The 7,949-nt window shown below is 47.6% G+C and overlaps 1 protein-coding gene across 6 annotated transcripts in view; it reads right to left on the reverse strand.

Moving 5' to 3' along the window:
• Positions 1–7,665, reverse strand: part of GULP1 (GULP PTB domain containing engulfment adaptor 1) — a 779,810-nt gene extending 772,145 nt beyond the window's left edge. For all 6 annotated transcript variants that reach the window (XM_040357182.1, XM_040357181.1, XM_040357183.1 and 3 more), the window contains exon 1: positions 7,584–7,665. The gene's annotated coding sequence lies outside the window, so the exon portion shown is untranslated. The remainder of the gene's footprint in view (positions 1–7,583) is intronic.
• Positions 7,666–7,949: the final 284 nt, after the last annotated feature.

Here is a 7,949-nt window from a genome sequence, read left to right on the forward strand (position 1 = left end):
CTATAAATTTAGCGCAAACCAACCGATAAACGCTTATTGTGATTTTTTTTTACCAAAAATAGGTAGAAGAATACGTATTGGTCTAAACTGAGGAAATTTTTTTTTGATATATATATATATATATTTGGGGGATATTTATTATAGCAAAAAGTAAAAAATATTGAATTTTTTTCAAAATTGTCGCTCGATTTTTGTTTATAGCGCAAAAAATAAAAACTGCAGAGGTGATCAAATACCACCAAAAGAAAGCTCTATTTGTGGGGAAAAAAGGACGCCAATTTTGTTTAGGAGACACGTTGCACGACCGCGCATTTGTCAGTATTAGCGACGCATTGCCGAATTCGCAAAAAGGGGCAAGGTCCTTTAGCTGCATTTTGGTCCGGGTCTTAAAGCGGGAGTTCACCCTAAAAAAAAAATGTAACCTTAGATTGATGCTCATTTTGTCAAGGGGAATCGGCTAGTTTTTTTAAAATCGAAGCTGTACTTACCGTTGTAGAGAGCGATCTTCTCCGCCGCTTCCGGGTATGGTCTTCGGAACTGGGCGTTCCTATTTTGATTGACAGCCTTCCGACAGGCTTCCGACGATCGCATCCATCGCGTCACGAGTAGCCGAAAGAAGCCGAACGTCGGTGCGGCTCTATACAGCGCCTGCGCACCGACGTGCGGCTACTTTCGGAAAATCGTGATGCGATGGATGCGACCGTCGGAAGCCTGTCGGAGGACTGTCAATCAAAATAGGAACGCCCAGTCCCGCAGCCCATACCCGGAAGCGGTGGAGAAGATCGCTCTCTACAACGGTAAGTACAGCTTTGATTTAAAAAAAAATAGCCGATTCCCCTAGACAAAATGAGCATCAATCTAAGGGTAAAAATTAACATTTGTGGGTGAACCTTTACTTTAAGTGTTTAAAGACGATTCTTTAAAAAGCTTATATTGCATTTCCATGAATACCTATTATGTGTATTGTTATTACAATGCTGATTTAATTAAATGAAAGTATATGCTGTGACCACAGAACTCGCTATTTTACATTTTTAGATGTTGTATACAATAGGTGTACAAAATAAAAGAAACATCAAACAATTTATTACTCTTAAGAACCTAATAAGAAAACAGACTACACTTTGCTTACACATAAGTCTCAAGCCTTTATAAAATGCTGCCATACAAGCTCTGAACACTGTACTGGGATACGCACAATCCCACAATATGGAAAATAGCAACAGTAATAGGAATCATAACAAAATGTGTCTCAAAGCATTGGAATGCTTCTTTGTACACATTTCCCAGATATTGAGTTGTACTCTTCACATTGCTTCTTTTCTTCAAAGTCTAATAAAACCTTTATAGAGGAGAACAAAAATATCCACTTCATTTAGGGACGTGGAAAATCTACATTGCATTATGTATCCAGAACTTTCCATCAAGGGTCAATGATGTTTAGAAAGGAAGACTGTGGATATTAACCACTTGCTTACTGAGCACTTAAACCCCCCTCCTGCCCAGACCACTTTTCAGCTTTCAGCGCTGACGCATTTTGAATGACAATTATGTGGTTATACAAGTTACAACAATGTGCCCAAATGACATTTTTATCATTTTCTCCCCACAAATAGAGCCTTCTTGTGGTGGTATTTGATCACCTCTGCGGTTTTTATTTTTTGCTAAAAAAAAAATATATTTTTTATATTTTGTTATAAGATTTTGCAAAGGGGTAATTTTTCTCTTTCATTGACGTACGCTGATGAGGCTGCACTGATGGGCACTGATAGGCTGCACTGATGGGCACTGATGGGCTGCACTGATGGCTTCACTGATGGGCACCGATAAGGCGGCACTGGTGGGCACTGATAGGCGGCACTCGTGGGCACTGATAGGTGGCACTGAAAAGTGGCACTACAAGGTGGCATTGATAGCTGGCAGTGATGAGCACTGATGGGTGGCAGTGATGGGCACTGATGGGTAACAGTAATGGCCACTGATGGGTGGCAGTAATGGCCACTGATGGGTGGCACTGAAGAGGCATTGATAGGTGGGACTGGTGGGCATTTATAGGTGGCACTGGTGGGCATTGATAGGTGGCACTCATGAGCATTGATAGGTGGCACTGGTGGGCATTGTGGGCACTTGCAGGTGACACTAGCAGGGTGTACAGGCAGGGGTTTTATTGGCGGCACAGATGTGCCTCCTTCCTCTTCGGGACCGATGTCCCTTTCACATAACCCGGAGATCAGCTTTTTTTTTCTCCTCACGCTGTCAGCGTGAGGAGAAAAAAAAACTATTACCGTTTTTTGTTTATATCACGTGATCAGCTGACATTGGCTTACTCGGCTTACTCGGATCTGTGATCCCCCAAATCTCAATAACTCGGGTAAACACATTTGGGGTCCACGTTGTGGCCGTCATTCGACTATAGTGCGGGCGCCAAGTGGTTAAAAGGTGTTTGAAATTCATTAACCACTTGCCTTTTGTAAACCGTTCCATTTGCAGGAAGCTCTGTACTGCCCCTGCATCTGTCACCCTGTCATTGACTTCTACCAGGCTGCTGGCTGTGGCTATGTGGAATACCTACGCCTTCTTCAGAACTTAAACACAGACTTTCTGCACACTATATGGGCCTCTGTGCCCATGTGAATAATCATTTACAACAATCACTGATCTTTGTAGCTATGAGTACTGTGGAGTAATTTTTCCTCAAAGATCCCAACAGAAAGTAAGGTTTCAGTTGTTTTGAAACAGCTTACTGCACCTGCTCTTTGTTTACATTGAAAGGCGGTCAGGCTGCCAGGTCTCTACGATCAACAAAAATAAGGTGAGAAGAACTGCCATCTCAGTGCCTCTGTGGTGAACTGTGAAGATTAAGGCCCCTTTCACACATGCTGTCCAATCAGGTCCGCCTGTCCATTTTTCAGGCGGACCTGATCGGACGCTCCATTCATCTCTATGGAGCGTAGGATGTCAGCTATGACATGTCCGCTGACATCCACCGCTATCCGATCCAGTCCGCCGAATCCATACGGATGGTGGTCCTATTTTCCATCCACCTGGCATCAGATCAAAACAGACAGGCGGTCCGTTTTCATCTGATCTCCCCATAGAGGAGAGTGGGGCTCTGACAGATCTGTCCCCTGCACAGTGAGCGGAGATGTCATCTGCCTGCTCAGTGGGGATCAATGGATCGATCCCTGCTGAGCGAGCAGAGTCTGTCAAAACAGGTGTAAACTCATAGATACATTTCTACATTGTATTTCATTTTTTTCAGCCTACTTCTATTAACGTAAACAATCTTAAAGTTTATAAACTTATTTTGTTAATATCACACAATTTTTTTTCTAATGAATTCTGCGATATGTATTCACTATGACCTATGAGTAGGCACTGCTGTGTTACACTGGTATCACGGTTTGCTAAGTGGCTGCTATTTTTCCTTATTTACACCAAGTGCGGATTTTACATTATTTTACCGTTCCTAATTACTAGACGTTGGAGCTGTCAGGTGTCTCCAAACCTTTTAGTACGGGGGTCACATGTTTATGTTTCTAATATGTGGGGACTTTTAGCCCAGGTTCACACTACTGAGGGATTGAAATCGTGCGATTTCAGCTGAACTCACACAATGTCATTCCTGCATGTCAGTCCGACGATTTCAGAGACATCTGTGCGCTTTCCTGCATAGATGTCTATTGAAATCACACCTGAAATCGTGAAAAAAGTAGTACAGAAACTACTTTTGGGAATCGGTGCCGCAAAGTCGGCATTGCACCGATTCAGAAGGTTCCATTGCGAGTAAAAGCCGCCGATTTGGCATGCAATATGACATGAAAAAAAAGCAAAGTCCCCTCTCATATCAGAAACCCCAATTATATCGGTGTCCCCATCAGAATCCCCACTCGCATTAGCGACCCTATCAGTGTGCCCCCTTACATCAGTGTCCCCATCAGAGTGCCCCCTTACATCAATGTCCCCATCAGAGTTCCCCCTTACATCAGTGTCCCCATCAGAGTGCCCCCTTACATCAATGTCCCCATCAGAGTGCCTCCTTACATCAGTGTCCCCATCAGAGTGCTCCCTTACATCAGCGTCCCCATTAGAGTGCCCCCTTACATCAGTGTCCCCATCAGGGTGCCCCCTTACATCAGTGTCCTCATCAGAGTGCCCCCTTACATCAGTGTCCCCATCAGAGTGCCCCCTTACATCAGTGTCTCCATCAGAGTGCCCGCTTATATCAGTGTTTCCATCAGAGTGCCCCCTTACATCAGTGTCCCCTTACATCAGTGTCTCCATCAGAGTGCCCGCTTACATCAGTGTTTACATCAGAGTGCCCCCCTACATCAGTGTCCCCTTACATCAGTGTCTCCATCAGAGTGCCCCCTTACATCAGTGTCTCCATCAGAGTGCCCCCTTACATCAGTGTCTCCACCAGAGTGCTCCCTTACATCAGTGTCTCCATCAGAGTGCCCCCTTACTTCAGTGTCTCCATCAGAGTGCCCCCTTACATCAGTGTCCCCATCAGAGTGCTCCCTTACATCAGTGTCCCCATCAGTGTGCCCCCTTACATCAGTGTCTCCATCAGAGTGCCCCCTTACATCAGTGTCTCCATCAGAGTGCCCCCTTACATCAGTGTTTCCATCAGAGTGCCCCCTTACATCAGTGTCCCATCAGAGTGCTCCCTTACATCAGTGTCCCCATCAGTGTGCCCCCTTACATCAGTGTCTCCATCAGAGTTCCCCTCTTACATCAGTGTCCCCATCAGAGTGCTCCCTTACATCAGTGTCTCCATCAGAGTGCCCCTTACATCAGTGTCTCCATCAGAGTGCTCCCTTACATCAGTGTCCCCATCAGAGTGCCCCCTTACATCAGTGTCCCCACCAGAATCCCCGCTCACATTAGCAAACCTATCAGTGTGCCCCAGATCTCAGTGTCCCCATCAGAGTGCCCCCTTATATCAGTGTTTTTACCAGAGTCCCCCCTTACATCAGTTTGCCCATCAGAGTCCCCCCTTACATCAGTTTTCCCATCAGAGTGCCCCCTTACATCAGTGTCCCCACCAGAATCCCCGCTCACATTAGCAAACCTATCAGTGTGCCCCAGATCTCAGTGTCCCCATCAGAGTGCCCCCTTATATCAGTGTTTTTACCAGAGTCCCCCCTTACATCAGTTTGCCCATCAGTGTCCCCTTACATCAGTGTCTCCATCAGAGTGCCCGCTTACATCAGTGTTTACATCAGAGTGCCCCCCTACATCAGTGTCCCCTTACATCAGTGTCTCCATCAGAGTGCCCCCTTACATCAGTGTCTCCATCAGAGTGCCCCCTTACATCAGTGTCTCCACCAGAGTGCCCCCTTACATCAGTGTCTCCACCAGAGTGCTCCCTTACATCAGTGTCTCCATCAGAGTGCCCCCTTACTTCAGTGTCTCCATCAGAGTGCCCCCTTACATCAGTGTCCCCATCAGAGTGCTCCCTTACATCAGTGTCCCCATCAGTGTGCCCCCTTACATCAGTGTCTCCATCAGAGTGCCCCCTTACATCAGTGTCTCCATCAGAGTGCCCCCTTACATCAGTGTTTCCATCAGAGTGCCCCCTTACATCAGTGTCCCATCAGAGTGCTCCCTTACATCAGTGTCCCCATCAGTGTGCCCCCTTACATCAGTGTCTCCATCAGAGTTCCCCTCTTACATCAGTGTCCCCATCAGAGTGCTCCCTTACATCAGTGTCTCCATCAGAGTGCCCCTTACATCAGTGTCTCCATCAGAGTGCTCCCTTACATCAGTGTCCCCATCAGAGTGCCCCCTTACATCAGTGTCCCCACCAGAATCCCCGCTCACATTAGCAAACCTATCAGTGTGCCCCAGATCTCAGTGTCCCCATCAGAGTGCCCCCTTATATCAGTGTTTTTACCAGAGTCCCCCCTTACATCAGTTTGCCCATCAGAGTCCCCCCTTACATCAGTTTTCCCATCAGAGTGCTCCCTTACATCATTGTCCCTATCAGAGTGCCCCCTTACATCAGTGTCCCTATCAGAGTGCCCCCTTACATCAGTGTCCCCACCAGAATCCCTGCTTACATTGGCAACCCTATCAGTGTGCCCCAGATCTCAGTGTCTCCATCAGAGTGCCCCCTTACTTCAGTGTTTCCATCAGAGTCCCCCCTTGCTTTAGTGTTTCCATCAGAGTCCCCCCCATCCCATATATTAGTGTCACCAGAGTCCCCCTTTACATTAGTGTCCTCTTCAGAGACCCCTTTACACCAAAGCCCCCTTTAGAGCCCCCCCCCCCTTACATTGGTGTCTCCATCAGAGTCTTCCCTTATTTCAGGCTCCCATTAGAATCCCCCCTTTCATGAGTGTCCCCATCAGAGTCTTCCCTTATATCAGTGCCCCATCTGAGTCCCTGCTTACATCAGTGCCCCATTAGAGTCCCCCCTTCCATCAGTGTCCCAATCAGAATCTCTCCTTCCATCAGCGTGCCCATCAGAGTCGCCCCTTATATCAATGTCCCATCAGAATCCACCCTTTCCTTTAGTGTCCCAGTCAGAATCTCTCCTTCCACCAGTGCCCCATCAGAGTCCCCCCTTAGTTTTCCCATCAAACACTCCTCTTATATCAGTGCCCCTTTAAAATCCCCCCTTTTCATCAGAATCCCCCTATTCATGAGTTTCCCCATCAGTGTCCCCCTGAAAACTTTATTCCAGCTTACAATATAGCTGTAGCTGTGTAGCAACAGGACGGGAGCCAAGAGGTGAAGCAGGTCTGGATGGAGGAAATTCCGCCCTCCTGTAAACTTTGGGGCAAGCATGTTATTATTTATTTAAGGTGCTTCTATACCTTCAATTTACCAATAATACCAATTTCTTATTGGTTGCTAGTATGCCGACCTTCCTAGCAACCAACACCTGTGCTGGAGACAGTGCAGAATGAATGTTGCTGTGAGGAGCGGAGGAGAAGTGAAGGTGGGTGGGCTGAAGTTTGGAGACCCCGTGGGGAGTGAGCATGAGAGGGTGACTACGTTCCTAGACACAGCAGGACCATGGAGAATGAATGTAGTCACCCTCTAACAGGAAGTCCCCTCACAGCAGCAATACAAGGAGATTTGGAGGAGGACAATAGAAGGTAGTGTTTGGAGACTGGAATAGATTTTGTATTTATAAAGCAGAGTTTAGTGTGACTTTTAAGTGGTGGATTAGGATAAAGGTTGTACATCCATTCCTATAGAGATGTGTCCTCCCTGAGGGTGTAGGACAGGTGGGATGATGAGTGGGTGACATTCCATGGAAGGCAATGGATGGGGAGGAGCACAGAACACACAATATGACCAGGAGGGAACATATCCTCTGCCAGCCCTTTGCTCTTTCCTCTGCCAAAAGTTTCATCAACTCCTCCAACATGACTGAGGCAGCACAGCACAGAGTGGAGGAGAGTTCCCCACACTCAGCATGGACTCCTCTCCTCCACATACAACTGTCACCTCCACTCTTCCCAGCCCCCACCCCCTCTTTCTCTACAAGTGGGACAAGTAATAAGTTTGTCAGGAGTAATAAGTGACCCGGTAGCGGGCACCAGTCCTCTGCATGCCAATGCACTTACCCTGAGCTCTGCAGAGGAGCCGCATCCGCTGCCACCACCAGCTCTCCCTCAGCTCAATCTGAGATCCCAGCTATTCCGCCAGCCCGTGACGTCACAGCCGTGCCCCCCTCCCTCCCGCCCGCTCAGTCGCATTCCGAGCACCCTTTACATGCCGGAGCAGAGGGGAGACGAGGGGCGCCGTGTGTTCCATCCTGACCGGGACGTCTGCCAGGCATTCCAGCTACACACCCCCTCAGCACGCCGCTCACTCCGGCTATAGAAAGCTCCATGAAATCATCCGGGGACATCCAAAGGACTTCTAACAGCAGAGGTGGGAGCCTCTCAGGCTGGATTAGGTGAAGAGTATCTCATGTTGGGTCAGATGAT

This window comes from Rana temporaria, chromosome 6 (assembly GCF_905171775.1).
Source record: "Rana temporaria chromosome 6, aRanTem1.1, whole genome shotgun sequence".
Lineage (NCBI taxonomy): Eukaryota > Metazoa > Chordata > Amphibia > Anura > Ranidae > Rana > Rana temporaria.